Here is a 17,076-nt window from a genome sequence, read left to right on the forward strand (position 1 = left end):
AGAAATCACTTATGAAATTATTAGCATAAAATATTTTTAAAATCTGCGTTTTTCCTTTTTCTTTTTGTTATGTACTAGATGCAAAATTTTTCTTGTTGTTGTTTTGGTTTTGGTTTTTTGAGACAGGATCTCACTATGTAGTTGAGACTGACCTGGAACTCACTATGTAGCCCAGGCTGGTCTCAAACTTACAGTGATCCTCCCGCTTCAGCCTCCAGAGTGCTGGGATTACAGGTGTGTGCCACCGCACCCAGCTCTAGATGCAAAATTTTTTTAAAAGTCTCCAAAGCACCAGTCACACTGTGTCTCACCTTAAACCTGTTCTTTTATTTTTGAGGTCCTACTATATGTGAGGTACTTGAAGTAGTGCATGAAAAGATATTACTGTCTTCTCTTCATAAATTCACAAGCCAGCGGGAGAAACAGATAAGTAGATGGTCAATTACAACACTCTGATTCATTTAAAATGCTAAATTTTGTAATGCTTCTCTTCTTCACTTAAAAAATGATCAGAATCAGCATAAGATTACAAATTCATGCTAAACAGAAAATTAAGAGAAAGGAAAGTAAATGCAAACAAAATAAGAGGAAGTCAGAAGTAAGGTTAGTGACCACAACACACGTTTCACAGGCTACTAATAAATGGCAAATTGATCACTGAGCTTCCTAGTACTCAAGGCAAAGAAAGAAATGTTATAAAATAATTTATGGTCAGATGAAGAGAGGTATGGTATCCTACAGAGACATCTTATAGGAGGTCGAATCTGAGATGAATAGCAAAGTACAAAGATAGAGACGAAGGGCCAGGGATGTGGATCAGTGGTGCCACACCTGCCTCAAGCAAACACAAAGTCCTGAGTTTGATATCTAGTACCAGAAACAAAACACAAAACAAAAGACAGAGAGAAGGGGGAGGGAGGCAGGGAGAGAGAGAGAAAGAGGGAGGGAGAGGGAGGAAGCGAATCTGAGATGAATAGCAAAGTACAAAGATAGAGACGAAGGGCCAGGGATGTGGATCAGTGGTGCCACACCTGCCTCAAGCAAACACAAAGTCCTGAGTTTGATATCTAGTACCAGAAACAAAACACAAAACAAAAGACAGAGAGAAGGGGGAGGGAGGCAGGGAGAGAGAGAGAAAGAGGGAGGGAGAGGGAGGAAGGAGGAAGGGAGTTCAAAAACCTGGAGACAGGGAAGGGACAGAACTCCCAGCTTGTGAACAAAGCTCAGATGCAGTTGCTTCTGCCCCTTCTCTTTGCCTGATGGGATCAGGCTAATACCAAATTACAGAAGGAGCCCTGCCAGCAGTCTGCCCTGACTGCTTCCACCAGGGCAAGTCATTTTAAATGGTGAAATTCAGCAAGAGCTACATTGGTTGCAGGGGGGTGGAAAAGCACATTCGAAACCTTGCCTTTTCTTTCTGTTCCTGGCTTGGTAGAGCAGTGAAGACAAGAAAATCAATTCAGAGGTAAATGCTGCACAAATAAAGAAGTATTAGCAAAAGAAAGCCACTGCCAGACCCTTTTTGCTCTTCCCTCCACCACCTTGATGGCAGATTCCCGCCACCACCTTGATGGCAGATTCCCGCCATTGCTGAAGTAAACAGCCACCTGGGGTCCCCAGGGCTCATTTACTACCTTGGACAAACTGTGAACACCCAGAGTCCCTGGAATGCCAAGTGGCAGCAGACCACAGGAAAGAGACTGTCTTCCCACTTCTCATGTTTCCTGCATGCTGCCCTAACCAACCAGGTGACCGACCAACCAACCAACCAATCCACGGTATGCACTGAGTATCTCCACCAGGCTGGGCAGGGTGCTGCGTCCAGACCACGGAGAACCTTAGAAGAGTGATGTTGTAGGTCAGGCTCCCAGGAAATGGGCTCCGAGGGGAGCTCTGCGTACCTTACTGAAGATGCACTAAGTGGAAAGGAAAACCAAATTTGGCAGAGGGAGAAGCTGAAAAGAGGGACAACAAAAACATCTGTGATCCCAAAGGTGAACTGGAACTGGGTGGCCTTTCAAAGATGTCCCAGGGTGATGCAAAGAATGCAGGCCTGGGCACCTCCACACCGACCAGCTCTTACTTGAGATCTTCTCCTGAAGAGGGGGCATGACCTTGAGCACCAGCACCCTCCCTAGGGCAGGGATCAGCTAGGAGCCTTCAGAAGTCAACATCCTTGGGAGCTTGGAGAATGAGTGCCTGGGCCTTGCAGGGAGTTCAGGCAGCGCACCCAGCATGCCCTGCATCACAGGAAGGAGATGAGATTTCATTCTCAGAATGAAGGAAAGTCATTGCACTGCAGGAGAATGGAATGATCTGACGCGCACTGCGATACACGCACTCCAGCTGGGTGATGGAGTGAAGAGAGGCAGGGATGGCAGCAGGGAGACCAATTAGGAGACTTCTAGAGACATCCCGGCCAGAAGGAGGGCGAAACAGTGGGAATGGATGGGGTGGATGGTTTCAAACGGCAGGGTACAATGGATGGATGGCTGGGAGAACGAGAGGGACTCTAGCTTAAACTCCTGGGTGGATGATGAAATAGCAGATGCTGGAGAAAGGCCAGGTCTCCGGAGAAAGCTATGTAATCATTCCTTCCAGGCAGAGTGAGGCTGAGGTCCCTAGGAAATGCCCAGATGTCACAGCGTTTGAGTGTGACACTGGGGAGAGATATCCAGGCTAGGGACATAAAAGGAGGGGAGCATAAACATGAAACCTATGACTATGGGGGCAGATAAATGCCCCTAGGGAGAGTGAATGGTTAATCAGGAAAGAATCCTGGGAAATCCTTTTTTTATTATTATTATGAGGAAAGAGTAGCAGAATAGAAGCCAGAGAAGCTGCTAAGAAACAGAAGCCAGACATGCTAACCAGATACCAGGAAAAAGTGAAAATGTAGCTTTTATTAAAGGCTCACTGTACTATGAGCATCGCAAGGATTTATTTTTACATCCTTTGAAGTAGGTACAACTCTCACTTTCCCCTCATAACTAAAAAAATAAGGCCTAGATTGGTGAAGCCACTTTCCCAGGACGGTGCACTCCATGAGAGAGGAGCTGCTCTCGGACTCTCGGCCTCCATGCGCAATACTCTTAACACTCTGAATGACTACTGCAGAGAGATCCAGACCACGAAATGCCGTGCAGAAGGAGGGAGAGTCCCAACGTGGAAAACGCTGGAGAAAGGAGAAGCAGAATGCGCGCTGGCAATGACAATGTCCTTTCGACAGGGACGGTGTTGGTGGCTTGCCTGAGCTTGGCTGCTGTAATGAGGACCATGGAAGTCGGGCTGTGCTAGGCCAAGGAGGCGTGATGAAATCACTCTGCCAACACTGGGCATGAAGCTCTGCTATGCAGTCGTCCACCTGATTGGGTTTCATAGGCAACTGTCGACTATGTTCTTTTTCCTGTGTGAGATGGTGTCAGTTCTTATTGTGGTGAAATGCCTGAGAAAAACAACTTAGAAAAGGAAAGACTTGTTTTAGCTCATGACTTCAGAGGCTTAGGCCATGGCTGGCTGGCTCCATTGCTTTAAACCTATGGTGAAGCAGAAAAATCATGGTGGAAAGGCAAGGTGAAGGAAAGCTGTTCAGCTCATGGTAACTGGAAAACAAAGAAAAAGCAAAACAGACCAGTAGGAAGGGCCCGGGGGATAGAGTCCCCAGGCCATGCATCCATGATCCACTCCTCCCAACTAGGCCCCACTTTCTGCTTCCATCACCTCCCAGGATACCACCAAATTATGATTTCATCAATGGATTCATCTACTTGATGGAGTTAGAGCCTCATGATCCAATCGCTTCCAAAAAGCCTATCAGTTGGCAACCCAGCCTTTAGCACATGAGTTCTGGGGAACATTTCAATTCCGAACAGTAACAGTGACTACCTTGTTAACCAGAAGGTCCAGATACACGAATACTGAGTGTCTACAGAGGGAACAAGTAGTGAAAAAAGAAGACAAAACGAGAGACATGGTTGAGGACTGGCCTTTTGTCCAATGGATGTCACAGTTGCATTCAAGCTGTCCCTGTATTGCTTTCTTTTGTTGAGTTTGGAAATAGCAGGAAATGAGAATGGACCGAAGTGGGTCCCCACAGGGTACAATACTTCACAATTTGCAAAGGTCCTTCCCCTCCATTACGTAAATGGTTTCCCAACATTTTGAGAATGGAAACTGAGATGTGTTGAATTACCTAATATATCACTGGTATTGGGGTTTGAGTTTTTTTAACGTCCTATATAATCCCACTACATGCTTGAGATGTAGGTACTGATGTCTTTGCTTAAAAATTAGAAAAACTGAGAACTAAAGAAATGGGCCAAGTTTTGAACATAGAATTTAACCTAGTTCATCTGACTCCCAATTTTGTTCCCTTTTTGCCACATGATCCTATCTTTTTCCTGTGCTTAAATGTTCTTAAGTACAGTAGGGGAAGCAAATTCTTACATTCCTAAAGAGCCTAGTGAGCCATTTATGGAATTACAGATGACCCATCTTCAGCCCAGCTTGATTTCAAAGCTCTTCTCTTTGGGCAGGCTGGTCTAGAAAAAAAGCCTTACTTCCACACTGGTCTTTAATACCACTGAATGTGAATTGTCAGCACATAGATAGGCAGGTGGGAAGAAAGCCAGTTTCAGATCAATTCTTGAACCTTGAATCTGAGAGTATGAGCTTATGGCATGGATTTATAATCATATGAGTGCGTGCAAAATTCCAAAATATTTTGCACTTTAATGGACTGATTTTTCTTGAAATGTTACTAAACAAGTTTGCAACATATAGTCTGTAGATGGAGAAAAAGTTGTACAGTGCATGGAACCCACTAAAATAATAAAGCATTCTTGACATTATAACCAACTTAGTAAGGAAGATCCACTCATCCTTTCACTCTTCAATGTTAATTCGCTGAATCCTGTGACGTATGAGTCCTTTGTCCACCAGGTACCACTCAGCACTGAGGATGACAAAGGCCCTGACCCCCAGAATTTATATTTCCATGGGAATCATCGTGGAATTTCTGGCATGCTACGCTTTGAGCAAAAATAGTAGAAAGGAACGTAATGAGGATTCAAAGGTCCAGAATTTCATTGCTCGTCTTCTTGTCGACCAGCTCCTCTCTCGTGGTGAGACTGCCTAAATTGCTATCTCTCCATTCCCTCATCTGTAAAGTGGCACATGAGAGCATTCCCTCTTATTGCACTGAGCTCAAGGACTCGATCCACTTGGAGAACAGAGGCTGCTGTACTCCACAGTGCCAAGATGGGCAAGAGCTCTACTATTTCATTCACCCTTGCTACTATCTGGCTGCCACTGTAGCCACAGCTGTTATGACTGCCACAGCTGCCACTGTGGCCACTGGCGCTCCTGCTACTGTTACCATTTGTGCTGTGGCTACAACAACCATCCTTTCTCCTTCTCTTCCAACTACTCCTTCCTCTTCTAGTTCTCCTAGCTCTTTTCTCCTTCTCCTTCTCCTCTTCTTCTTCTTCTAATATTGCTGCTGCTATTACTATTACTACTGTACTACAAATATTAACACAACTACTATAATGACCACAAGTGCTTTTACCATTTTAGCACACTTTACTCTTGGCTTCCATGACACTCAATCCTTAGTTTTTCTTTCTTCTCTTCCTTCACCACATTTAATTTCCACCCCAGTGTAGAAACTTTCTCCTAGCATTCTGTGCTCTCTTGCAGATGACGTAAAAAAACAAACCTCCCATGGCATTAAATATTATATTTTGATGAGTCCCTATTGGTATTACCAGTTGGAACATTTTGGACACAATCTCTATGTTTTGGAGAAAAGTCTCCTTTCCTTAATCTCAATTTGAATATCTTTCATTGTGACAAAAGCTAGACTTCTGGTCTCCCTTTCCAAATCTGCCATGGGGCCACCTTATAGCTTCCGTTCTCAGGGCACAGTATCCTGACATCCACCGTCATCCTCCATGAAGCCTAGCAGTTACCTTTGATGCTCTCTTTCTCTCCCTCACATTCATGCATCAGTTCTCATGGAGTTTTCTTTATAACCACTCACTGAACATACTCATTCTTTCTATCATCCCGCTTGGTAACTGAGTCGCTCCTCATTTCACAAGGGCCACTCTCGCAGCTTTCTAAACCCCTTTGCTTAGTTAACTCTCCATTTTAAAAAGATCTTTCATGTATTTTCTTTGCTCTGAAAAGACAGTTCCAAATCATGGTTCACAACACCCCTTTGCCTTTCCAACTTCCTCCAGGATGTTTGCCTTTCCCTCTTGCTTCAGTCACATACAGTGAGACTTCCCTCCTTGCTGATTCAGGTTCTGCTCATCGCAAGGTCTTCCACCTGCTATTCCTTCTGCCTCAGGTCCTCTTCCTTTATCCTCAGTCCCTCACCTATGCACCTGGCTCGCACTCATCTTGCAAATTTCATCTGGAATATCGCTTCCTTAAACCTCTGACCTAGACTTATCTCCTCTTTATGCAATCTCGGAGCACTATGATCTTTCCCTTGTAACTACGTTTAGTAGTGAGATTGTTTGTTAAGAGACTGTCTCCCCAGCTAGACCTTGAAGGTCAGGACATGCACATATTCCCAGAGCCAAGAATAAGAGCTGGCACAAAGCAGGAATTCAAGGAAGATGTGTTGAGTGAGCATCCAAGTGAATCATCACCGTTATTGCTATAAAGTCATTTGTCCTCTGGATATTTTAGATTCCCAATTTCAGCAACCCATTCTGTGAGATTATTAAAATCTCTGCTCTACTTCCTCAAATCTAGCTAGTTTAAATTTGGCTTCCCTTCCACTATCTCCAAACTCATGTGGGACAGATCTAAATGAATGCCTTAACTCAATTCCAAGGCACTTGAGCACTGAGGTGGCTCTGTTATGAAAAAGGAAAGTCACTGTGCTGGTGCTATTACTACCATTTTCAAAGGCAGAAGCCACTTAAACAGTTTCTGAGCACATGTCAGATAAAGGAACCAAGACTGTATCTGAGTCTGTTTCTTGTTTTTAAATTTTTCTCAGGAGCTTTCTCAACCTGATTGCCCTGCGATGGTAGGAGAGCCCTTGTGAAACATCGCTGGCCCTGAGGTACTTCATGATTGACAGCTCTTTACAGATAAGCACCAGCATCCATCTGCCAAGTAGTCTCTGGGGGGTTCAGCCAGGAAAAGAGAGGCTCAAGGGAGCAGGAATTGAAAATAACTGAATTTACACAACACAACACACAAACACACACACACACACAGTCTTACCAATACCCTTAGAACAATTCAGACATTGAGCTGCAAAGACCATACTCTCCAAAGAATTTCAGAAATAATTACATTGGACAAGCCTGCTGGGTCTATGCCCCTCGAAGATAAAATAAACCTTGCCTGACCACATGCCCTCATTCATGAATAGCTGTCAGCCAACTCACTGGAAATTCAGTCTATATTTATGCCGATGCGTTGACTCTCTATTCCCCTGAGGGACTTTTTTTTCTCTGCAAAGTGGTCCTTGGGTTCGGAATACCTCGGGAACAGCAGGAAGATTGGCAAGATTTCTCCAAACCATGTCTCCTTCTGTGCACTCAGACCTATGATCCTGCCCCAGGTTCCCAGGCCTCCATGGCCATGCCTGCTTCGAATGGGGCATGCTCTGTGTTTTACAGATGTTTGCCACTGGATGCCTCTATGGCCCAGGTCTCTTGGATTCTTTAGAAAATACTGGGTGCAAAGACCAGTAAAGTTTACATAGCTTCTGTGGATTTACCAACCTCTCGGCATTTTCTCAAACCACAGAAAAAGACAGTACCCCTCCTCCAGCAAGACCAAGAGAAGAAGGAAAATAATACTAATCATGCATTGAATGCTTATCAAGTTTCAGTTAGTCTTCTAAGCCACTGACCCGCTTTTTTTTTAAATTTGTAAGAAGTCACAAGTTATGCAGTTGTGGTTGTTATCATTTTACAAGTAGGGAGACTTTGGTTTGGAGTGGTTAATTAACTTGTCTTTCCATTACCGAGCAGATGACAAAGCCTTTCTGGAAAACAAATCTGTGTTCATTCCAAAACATGAGCCCTTACAAGTGTAAAAAATAATGACAGCTGACATTTTGTGATTACTTCACCATATGGCACGTGCTAAGGTAAGCATTTAACATGCCTTATCTCACTTTTCCACATTGTCATAGGATGTCAGTATCTTATACCCATTTTATGTAATCAGTCACTGAGTATTTGGTCCGAAGGTGCGTGGCTGATGGGTGGAAAAGCAGAGATTCGGCCCAGGTCTTGTGAGCCCAGAGCCAAAGCTCTCAACTTCAGCATTTTAGGAACTTCTAAAAGATTTCATAGCGGAACTGTAGTTCACACTGAATTATGATTTCCAAATGTCTCCCCATGAAGACTTACTTAAACCTCTGGTAAATGGGGATATTAAATTATGCCGTTCTCGCTGAACAGGGGATTTGTTGGGCGCAGATGGCACTATACATTTTGGACAGCGGGGGTAGAAAGATGCTCCTCCGTGCCCGCATGTCCAACAAATGATGAATAAAGTCTATTTACCTGATAATGAATAAAGTACCTTTTTTAAAAACACCAAAGCACATTAATGGCGTAAAAGATGCTGAAGCAACAGCTGAGACAGAGAAGGAAAGGGAGGGAGAGAGGGAGGAAAAAGGAAGGGAGGAAGAGGAAAGTGCACCAGCTCTTCTTGCTCTAAAGAGTTGAGATTAGCATAGCCAATCTGGAATCAGATAGCTGCCTTAAACCCTACTTAAGCTATTTTTCAACTATGTCCTTGGATACAAGTCCCCTTTCAGAGGCTTGGTTTCCCCAACTCTAAACTGGGAAGTTTTATCTCACCTCTACGAGCCTCGGTTTCCTCAACTGAGAATGGAAAGGAGAGCACCCATTCTCAAGGGCCAGCGTAAGGACTTAAAAAGACACCAAAGGAAATCAGAGAGGGCCTAATACACGTTTTACATAGAGGATTTGCCTCGGGAGACCCTCACTGTAGTCTGAGGAGCGGTTTTGCTTTTCAGCCTGCCTTTCGTTTACTATGATGTGAGCCCAAGCGAGAGATGAAAGAAGCCCTACGACCTGTCTCGTATGAAGATGTGCGGTCTTAATGTCTTCAGCTTGCCTGCAGGAGCAATCCAGAAGCTCCAGATAATCGTCTCAATAGAACCAACGCAGAGAAAGTACATTACAGGAGGCAAGAAAATTGCCTAATCCTGGTGCTGCTGAGTCCTCAATTTGCAGAAGCTCGGAATCAAAATAATGAAAAAATAAGCACTGAGGCCATACCAGGGCTAATTCCCCAGTGAATGCCTGACTGTCCGTCACTCACCAGGAAGGCTCCACCTATCAGGGTAGAGAAGTCCTCCGGGGGCACCTGGGGGCAGCCCCGAGGTAGGAAAAGGCTGAACTGGAGTGACAGAAAAACACAGGGGCAGAGCAAAGAGACCTGAGGTGCAAGGAGGCTGGAAGTCGAGCCCAGCCTCCTACCTCTGGGCCTCTCAGACACCTCACGGCAGGGTTATCACAGAAGGGTTGCTGAGCCCAGCCCAGCAGGAGCCCGTACTCAGTAATTATTAGCACGGTGATTAAGAGCAGAGGAACTCGGCTCCACATCCTGGCTTCCGCCCCGCCCCGTTAACCATGCGACCAGTGCGCAGCCACCTCGTGTGGAAGAGGGAGTGAGGGCACCTCTCAATGGGGCTGTGGAGAGGATCCAGTGAGAACACACTGTAGTCAGATCTGTTACTGCCGTCATACTCATCACTGAGCCCAGATTTCAAGTACAGATGGTTCCCAACTTTTGATGCTTCTACTTACAATTTTTCAACTTTACGATGGTGTGAAATCGATACACATTCCTTAGAAATGATACTTCAGATTTTGAATTTTGATCTTGTTCTCAGATAGGGATACACAGTATAATCCTCTATGTGGTGTTTAAAAGATTAGGCGTATTAAATGCGTTTACAACTTACAGTATTTTCATATCACCGTGGATGTACAGGGATATAACCCTATCGTACATAAGTCAAGGAATATCTATGCTTTTGATAAGTGGCTAACTTGTTTGAAAACTGATTTTGAGGTCAGAGCTGCACCGGTTTGGCCCTAGTTGAGTGCATAGCGTGGAACTCTGGGGCCCTGACTTTTCTCATCTACAGAAGATGGGAGATGACATCACTACCTTGTGAGGTTGCTGCTGCAGGATTCCCAGGAGATGACTTCTGCAAAGCCCAGGGTCTGGCCACCAGCAGTGCTCACTGTAGGGTGGCTGTTGAAGGAAGATTTGCCTCAGGCAACTCAGTCTTCCCAAGTGAGGCCCCATAGAGAGAGGAAAGTTGAGTGGTCCTGTCCTAGAGCTCAAAGGGATGATGGCTAGGACAGGACAGGACAGGGCTGCAGCCCCTGTGTTTAAGGAGGTGAAAGACTGCGTGCTGTGTCTGTGACTCAGGACAGCAAACGTGATGGCTGGCTGTGGTTGGGGAATCTGAGGCATAAACAAGGAATCGCCAAGGTGTTCTCAGAGCTTACAGGAGCAAGCGGGACCATGTGCGTGCTCCACATCTCTCGATGCTTGACTCTGTGATCAGCTATGCCCTGAATGTGTGACCCACTGGATTCCTGTGGAAACGGTGCATTATTTTTCTAGGGCTGCTATAACAACACACTGCTGACTGGTGGCTTAGCAGGAGAAATTTGTTTCTGTTCTAGATGCTAGAGGGCCGAGCTCAAGGACTCAGAAGCATTGCTTCTGCTCTGAGGCCCTCTCCTTCCCTTGAAGATGACCAACTGCCTTCCTCCCTGTGTCCTCACATGGTCTTTCCTCTGAAAGAGCTTAAGACCCTTCCCTTCATCCACTTGTAGGGATGTCCAAGTTCACTTGTAGTATCCCAGAGGAGTTATCAGAGTTGCCCTTGATTACCTCCACTGACACAGAGTTCATCTCTTCACAAGATATGAGGTCTTCTATCTTATCCCAGAGCCCACTAAGAAATTATAGCATTTATCTAGAAACCCCATTCATATTAGCATCGCATTAAGTGCCTTGCTATCTATCAGGAAAGTGTGGCCCCAACAAAATTCTACAAATTGGCTATTGAGACCTCCTCAGGTGGGAAAGAGAAAAGTGCAGGAGGCCAGAACCATTCAGAGCTGAGTCTTGGTTTGCAACTGTAGATGATGCTAGGAAAACCCCACAACTTCCCTAAACCGCAGTTTCCTCATCTGTACCGTGGATCCAATATCTCATAGGCTAGGAACAAAGATTAAATGAGCCAAGGAGGTGAAAACTTTGACAGAGAGCAGATAATTCTCACGGTCACGACTGTCTCTCCCTCTGCTCTTCCTCCCCTTTCCTTTCCATCTCTCCATCCCATGCTCCCCACAGCTGTCTCTGAACCCTCTGTTCAGCACCACACGTGCAAATCTCCCCAGTAAATTGAGCACTTTTTCACCTTTTACTTTCCAAAGCTGTCTGAGCTCTCTGCCGTTCTATTCACCAAGAAGCATTTTAATCTCTCTATCACAGGACCTGGGCTGAGATTTGAACTGTACAAAATGAGCATGACCAGCAGGCAACAGAGGTCACAACTGTAGGAGTCTGAGGGTTTCTTTTTTTATCATTTAACAAGGACAGACATTTTAAATAAAGCTAAGAATTTTTTTAATTCCATTAACAGACATAGGAAAATTGATTTAGTGTCCAATTAAAGCCCCATATGTTCAAAGTTCTAGCGTTTATGGGAAAATTTTACAGATGTGTATTTAATACATAATTCATGGGAAAGTGGTGTGACTTGATTATTATCTGTGAAGATGGCCTGAGCAGAAGGCACTTTCAACAAATAGTTTTACAGCCTTGAAAAATAAAGGGGCATAACTTATACATTCATAATTTAAGGGCTCCCAGTGGCTGAGTATAATATAGACACAATTGAATCCATTTGTGCTTCCTATAAGGAACAGATCTTTGGGATTTCTAGGACTTCTGTCCTCCAGACTCACAGCCGACTGGCCAGCTTGGTGTGGAACCCTGGTAGCACGCCTTTGTCAAGAATGGAAAAGAGATGATTTCAGAACCCAAGGCCAGCCCGTGGAGGGATGAGGGATCGGGTCTAAGTGGTAATAATATCAGTGCCTGGCCCTCACAGTATCATGGTGAGCACAGAGGAGGTAACAGAGAGAAGCATGGACATACGGCAAGGGCTCAAGGTGTCGCACAGAACTGCACACTGGCGCCCCTGGTAGCACCAGGAGCCCAGCTCCTTATCTCGCCATTGAGGTATCATGGTCAAAAGTTTGCGCCTGGACATGAGCAAGTTCTAGACCCTGAGCTTGTCCTCAAACCTCCTTTGGGGTCAGTTTACCTGCCTTTCTTATGGGAATAATAACAGTTTTGTAGGAGGAGTAGTTGTAGACCAGGCAGAGGGACTGGTATGTGTGAGAAGGCCCTGGTACAGAAAAGAGCACTGCACACTACCTCTCCATCACTGGAGTGACACATCTTTACCAGGCCACCTAGTGGACACAGCTGCCCTTAAAACAACCCATGGAAGTAGCATGGCTGCACGCTTGTTTTCCTGCAAACCAAAAAAACAGGAGGGTGCGTTTAACCTCTCCGTATGCTCTGGGGATGAATTCATTCATTCATTGAGCTTCTACTATGTAACAGGCACCACGTTAAATTCTGACGATACAATGACAAATGAAACCAACAAGCTGTGGCCCCAAAGAGCTCACAATTGTCCCTCACATCCTCACCAATGACAAGTGCATCCAGTGAGCCAGACCTCTTAGAGTTGCTGGGAGAGACAGAAAGGCCACGGCTTGGGGACAAGCTCCTGTTGGATTTTGTAGACTTCTTGATGCATCCGGCAGCACATTCTGCTGAGCCCCCACTTTCTCAGAGACAGATCAGAGGCTGCCCCAGTGGGGCCAAGCATGAGGGTCAAGGAACCTCAATCTCTGATGTTTAAATTTGAAGTGTGCAGCAGATGCCTGTGCCCCAGAGTTCGTGCTGCCAACAATTGGTCAAGTCACGGGCAGCATCGACCCTAGCAAGAACACAGACAGCAGATCGAAACAGCCACAGGAAAACAGAGCAGTGGTGCTCCCATGTTTGCTGCCATGTCCTTGGCTCTAGAGAACCATAAACCAGGCACAGTTCAAATGCAAAGTGGCTTTGTTGAAACCTCTGCTTCCTTCTGGCTTTTCCCTTCAAAGCACGGGTCCCTTTGTTTGCAGCCTTGGCAGCTTTCTCAGGGCCTAATCTACTGTCAGTGCCTGTCAGATTAGAGGCTTTTCTAAATCCTCCGAACTGTCCAAGGATTATTATTCCCTCTAAATTTCCTAGATCTTCAGGCTGCTTCGATTTTACTTGCTGACCCTTTTATCTATTAGCTTCTTCAAAACCGCTCTTTATACCAGAATAATTATGACAATAATAACAATATCGCTGACAACCACTTACTGAGAGGCTAGTGAGTGTCACGCACCTTGTGCACTTTGTCAAATCTTATACTCTCGGTTACCCTAAAGCTTGGCATTTGTGCTGCCCAGCTCTCCTCTTCGGGACTGAAGCACTCGTTCCTCAGGCTTCTAGGAGTACTGTTGGCTCACAGTTCCGACCAAGTCCCTCCCCAGGGATTACACCCAGGAGATAGAAGGGGACTGCCTCGCCCCAGGTCACCCTGCAATCAGCTTGCATCCAGTAACTGGCCCCAGGCTTCATCCTTCCAAGTAAGAGGGTTCTGTGGGGTCACCTCAACTCCAGACAGCTGAGGATCTTGCCACTGGCTGAGGTGTTCGGTTGTAATTGCTAAGTAGTTCGACTCCTCTCATCACTGGATCCCCACCCCTCAACCTCTCCATAGATGTTAAGCCCTATAACAAATCCTGTTTCTCAGGGAAGAAGACCTACTGCAGTGTTATTATATCTGTTCTGCATGAAAGAAAACAGAAGCTCAAAGAGGTGATGTGATTTACCCCAGGCCAGAGAAAGGACTTGGGTATTGTATGCCAATTCAAAACTACTTCAAGAGTCCCATCTCTTGCTGGACACCTTCCTTTCCTTCTACATCCCAATAAATCTTGTTTGAAATTCCCATGAGTTCCTTTCACAGAAAGAATAGAGGGTTCGGGATGTGGGTGGTTCTGAGGAAAGAGAGAGAGAGCAAGTAGAGAGAAAATTGCAGTGTCAGAGAACCATACCCTACCTGCTTAAGTGCTTATCCATGTGGTCTCTCATTCATTCAGCAAACGTTGGCTAAAACATTCATAATCTACCAGGTACTGTGCTTGCCATGGGGTTACAGATGAATAAAACAGCTGGTACTCTGCAGGGCCTATGGAAGAAAGAAGCCTTTGTCCAAACCAAGGGATCAGACCAGCGCTGACTGATTGAAATATGAAGAAAATAACAAATGAAAGTCACAAATATAATTTCATACAATTGCACAATTTGTAGAATCATATAATTTTATGGAATTTATAGAATAATTTTATATCATTTATTTTTCATCATAGTCACATTAAAAAGTAAAAAGGAACGTGAGATTAACTTAGATAATATTTAACATTTCATCTAAGCTAATATATACATGATATTATCATTTATGCACATAACTGACAAAAACATCAATGAGGTATCTTTCATTTTTTATTTAAAAACATACATCATTTTTAGAGTAGTTTTATGTACATAGAAAAATTATAGAAGGTACAGAGTTCTCAAACATGCCCTGCCCCTTACAGCCTCCCCGGCTAACTCCCCTACAAGAGTGGGAGATTTGTTACATTAAATGAATCTGCATGACTTAACATTACTGCCCAAAGTCTGTAGTTTGCCTTAGGGGTCACTCATGGTGTTGAATAGCCTATCAAACCTGTAGAAATGTATAATGATGTTTATTCATCTTTGTAGTATCATACAGAATAATTTCACCTTAAAAATTTCCTGTGTTCCACTTCACCCTTTCCTACCTCCAACCCCTGTCAACCACGGATCTTTTAAAACTCACTGTCATTTTACCTTTTCCAGAATGTCCAGCACTTGTAATAATATGGCCCACGGCCTTTTCAGTTTGCTTTCTTAAGTTGCACTTAAGTTCTTCTCAGGTCTTTAAATTATTTCTCATTCTTATTGTACTACTTGACACATGGTGTGTGTTTCACACTTGCAAGCCATCTCGTTCTGGAAAAGCACATTTTGAAAGCGTGGTGGTGGTTGCTGTAGTGCACAGTTGTGGGAGCTGCTCAACAGTCTCCACTGTCACCCGTAAGTCTTTGCACTGAGAGAACTTTGAGCTCAGAACTAAGTGCACAAACCGGGTGTCACCGTGGAGTTGCTGAGAGACACAGGCAAGGGAGTTTAGCTCATAAAGCTCTGAAGGTGGGAAATTTGCTCATGGATCCTACTGGTTGGAAATGTTGAGTATGTGGGTAAGGGAACAAATATCAGTAGTAAGACTAAGCCAAGAAGCTTTATCTCACTAGATATACCAACGAACTCCTAATGTAAGGATCTGGAGTGAAAGGGATTTCAGCTCCCACTGGATAAACATGGTTAATATTACAGAGTAATCTTCTGATTTAATGATTTGGAATTGGTCTTTTAGTTGTAGGAAGTTAGGAAGGTGGTGTTGCATCCCTCCCATTGCAGTAGCGAGAATAATAGCTCCTTAAAAACGTGCACATTGAAATCCCTGAAACCTGTGAGTTTACTGACTGCCTGCAGATATAATTAAGTTAAGGATCTTGAAGTGGGGAAATCATTTGGGCTATTGGATGGGCTTAACATAATTTTAAGCAATCTTACAAGGTGGATGTAAGGAGAGTCAAGTTAGAGAAGGAGATATATTGAGGGAAAGAAAAGAGGGGAAAAGAGAGACAGAGAGACTTGAAGGTGGTATGATGTTGGGAAGAAACTAGAAGGCAAGGAGTGCAGGTGGGCTCTAGAAGTGGAAAAAACAGGAAAAAGATTTTCCTCATAGAGTCTCCAGGTGCGCATAGTTTTATTTTATTTTATTTTTATTTTATCCTAGTGAAATCCATTTCAGATTGCTGACCTCTAGAACTATAAGGCAATATGTTTATGTTATTTAAGCCACTATATTTGCAGTAATTTATTAAAAGCAGTAGAAAACCAAAACAGTAACTGAATCTTTGTAGAACAGAAGTGTTATAATTTGGATTTTAAATGTTCCACAAGTGCTCAGATGTCAAGGGTTTTGCCCCCAGCAGATGGTGCTATTGGAACCTTTAGGAGGTGGGACCAGGAGGAAGGAAGTTAGGACACTGGAGGGCATGCCCTGGCAGGGGTGCTGGGAAGCGGGCCCATTCTTCAATCTGTCTTTGATTCCTGGCTGCCATAAGCTGAGCAGCTTTTCTCCACCAACTGCTCCCTTCCATGATGCTCTGCCTTGCCACAGTCCCAAAAACAACGAAGCACACTGGTCATAGAATGAAATCTCTGAAACAAAGAGATCTTTCCTCCTTTTAAGCTTATGTATTTTGCCACAGCAGTGAAGAGTTATCTCGCATTGGAGTCATGGGACTTCTTTGCTCTTGGGAAGAATTGGGAAGGCTTTACTTTCTAACCCTAACTCCTCCTTTTGAGGTGACAGTGATGGGTTTTCAAAAAGGAAGACAACCTGCAGAATTGGAAGAGCCAGAAGAGGCTTCAGTGGTTGGGAGCAGAATGTGTTCTCTGGCTGAGCTGGAGGACAGGTGGACGGGGAAATTCCATAGGTGGTGGAAAAAGGCACTGCTCTCTGGTGCCTGTGGTGTGTGAGCATAGTGTACATTTAAAGAAGAGGTGGTAATCTCTGCAGATGGACTTGTGGTCAGTTGAGAGAGGACCTCTGGTTATTTCATCACCAGAAATGGCAGAGAACTGGGTTCAAAGTAGCATCAGCAAGCTGAAAGAGCAGTGTCAACCCTAAAACCCTTGGTTGTCTAGGGCTACGTCCACACCTCGCTACCACTTCCCAGGCACTGAGGAGTATGGAGAATCGCGTGCATCTCCTCCTCCCGCCTCCCTCCCTGCCCGCACAGCGCAGATGGACCACACAGC

At 44.7% G+C, this 17,076-nt stretch overlaps 1 long non-coding RNA gene across 5 annotated transcripts in view; it reads right to left on the bottom strand.

Moving 5' to 3' along the window:
- Window positions 1-2,979: 2,979 nt before the first annotated feature.
- Window positions 2,980-17,076, bottom strand: part of LOC104850828 — a 191,186-nt gene continuing 177,089 nt past the window's right edge. For all 5 annotated transcript variants that reach the window (XR_004515200.1, XR_004515199.1, XR_004515198.1 and 2 more), the window contains 2 exons: window positions 14,219-14,347; window positions 2,980-3,458 (listed from right to left, as the gene is read on the bottom strand). This is a non-coding gene — a long non-coding RNA (uncharacterized LOC104850828). The remainder of the gene's footprint in view (window positions 3,459-14,218; window positions 14,348-17,076) is intronic.

The sequence above is a fragment of the Fukomys damarensis genome, unplaced genomic scaffold (genome assembly GCF_012274545.1).
Source record: "Fukomys damarensis isolate Sample0158 unplaced genomic scaffold, DMR_v1.0_HiC HiC_scaffold_34, whole genome shotgun sequence".
NCBI classification, from domain to species: Eukaryota; Metazoa; Chordata; class Mammalia; order Rodentia; family Bathyergidae; genus Fukomys; species Fukomys damarensis.